We start from the raw sequence: 2,381 nt of genomic DNA on the forward strand, positions 1-2,381 counted from the left end.
TGATGAAAATGAAAATGAGATAAATATTTGATATCCATTAAATTTAAAAATAGTAATGAGAATTTAATTATTCTTTTGGAAGAAGTGCATGAAATTCATTTAGTTCCGCCCTTTTGCTGGATAGTGACTTTTGGACGATGGGGTGTGTGTTTGTGAATAAAACTTTTATTATTTATTATTTACTTGGGTTATTTGGAAGCTATAAAAGTGCATTATGTGCATGAAAGAAATGAAAATTTATTTATTTCTTATTGACTTTTATATAATTCAATAAAGAACCATACAGATCAATATTATTTTGGCTAGAACCATACATTATTTAAAATGTTTCATGTGTAGAATCACTCACTCCTGCCTCTTCTAGTGGTTCTCTCCTAGTGGTCCTCTCGGAAACAAATTACCTGCAAAATTAAATAATTTTAATGTTAATAACTAAATAAAATAAAACATTCAGTGTAAAAAACATACTAGAGAATGCTGACAATAATTAAAATTTTAATTTTGTTTATTAAACTCATGCTAAACATAATGTTTTTACGTGAAAAATATTATTAAAAGAAAATTAAAATAAAAAAATATGGGGGCAAACCTATTTCATATAAAAAATTATAAAAAAGACTGTTAACCAAAAAACAAAATTAAGAAATTCTAAATACTAGAAATTAATATCTATTATGAAAGAAATAAAAAACAATCTTCTAAATAACATAAAAGAATGCTTTTACATACTTTTTTTCTTCTCATCTTATAACAGTCAATTTATCCACATAACATTATTTTCTTTAAAAATATAACAACACTTAAATTTCATATACGAGAATAGTTCATTACGGTTTGAATTTAAACTCTGATTAAATTATATAATTTCAAATGTTAAGATATGAAGAGATGAAATGAAATCTAATAATATCCAAGCTTTTAAAGAGAATTAGATTCCTTTTAGAAAAATATTTAAAAGATTGGCTGACTGCAATTTAAAACAATCAATGAATATTTGGATGTTCTGACCATCAGTGAGATGAAATATTATAAATCGAAAAATTGAAAAATAGTTAGAAATAACTTCATATTAATTTAAAATATCATTCCAATTTTATCACCGAACTTTTGAAATCCCAAATAAACAAGACTTCAACACATTCGATTTGACAAATATTATATATTTGTTTAACTTTTATATCAACATATTATATTTAATTGTAAAAAAAAAATAAATAAATTTAAATACCTGATATATGATTACAACGGCAATATCCGTCGAAACAATGAACTACTGAAGCACCGCATCCTACCGAACGAATATTGCGAATACAATCCTGCTTTGTTTGACATGGAGTTATAGTTATAACAACATCTTCTGTGTTTGTTTCCTTCGAAAATGAATGACCTATAAAAATAATTGTATGTTTTTATTATAGGTATGTACCAGACAAAATAACATTCAGAAAACATAAGATAAAGAGAAAATAAATACCATAATAAACTTCTGTGGCAAGAATTACAAATAAAAATGCTAATATGAACGAATGTTTTGACATATCTTTCATCATGTTGCAAATTTTGAAATTTTTATGCTTGTTGTAATAATTTGAGGTTGATCTCTTCATTATTTATAGGGAAAATGTGAATGTCATATTAAATGCCACATATTAAACAAAAATGAGACAGTAAGTGGTATCATAATAAATACATTGTTTAATATTGTGTATTAATAATAATAATAATAATAATAATAATAATAATAAGTATTATTATTATTATTATTATTAAGTGTTTGTTTCTAAAGATAATTTAAGGAAGAGTGAGTGTACGTGGATGAATTTGAATGAATAGAAAAGAAAAGGTGAGGTTGTTTTTTTAATAGATGTAATGAATAAAAAAACGTTTTAATAGATTACAAAATTTAATTATTATTATTAATTTTAGTGTTATTATTATTATTATTATTTAATAGTTATTATTATTGTTATTGACCATGTTATTATTATTATTATTATTATTATTATTATTTAATAGTTTTTGTTATTGTTATTGACCATGTTATTATTATTATTATTATTATTATTATTATTATTATTAGTTAATAGTTATTATTATTGTTATTGACCATGTTATTTTTATTTTTATTATTATTAATTTTGTTATTTTAATAGTTGGAATTTAAAGAAAAATTATCGGAATTTGAGTAAAAACATAATTATTAAGTTGAAATTTAAATAAAATTAATGGACATTTAAGTAAAATTATAGGTGTTGAGTTATCTTTTCTTCATATCTCTTAATCTATGTAAAAATTAAAATATTTCATTTTTCTTTAAATTCATCTGCACAAATGAATTGTGATCCCTGAAAGCAACCAGGTTTCTTCCATTTTCACCCATC

At 22.3% G+C, this 2,381-nt stretch overlaps 1 long non-coding RNA gene across 1 annotated transcript; it reads right to left on the reverse strand.

Moving 5' to 3' along the window:
- Positions 1 to 319: 319 nt before the first annotated feature.
- Positions 320 to 1,554, reverse strand: LOC114168940. The gene is made up of 3 exons (XR_003600791.1): positions 1,475 to 1,554; positions 1,229 to 1,387; positions 320 to 401 (listed from the first exon to the last, which is right to left on the reverse strand). It is a non-coding gene; the product is annotated as an uncharacterized LOC114168940 (long non-coding RNA).
- Between the last annotated feature and the right edge of the window lie 827 nt (positions 1,555 to 2,381).

The sequence above is a fragment of the Vigna unguiculata genome, chromosome 11 (assembly GCF_004118075.2).
Source record: "Vigna unguiculata cultivar IT97K-499-35 chromosome 11, ASM411807v1, whole genome shotgun sequence".
Taxonomy (NCBI): Eukaryota; Viridiplantae; Streptophyta; class Magnoliopsida; order Fabales; family Fabaceae; genus Vigna; species Vigna unguiculata.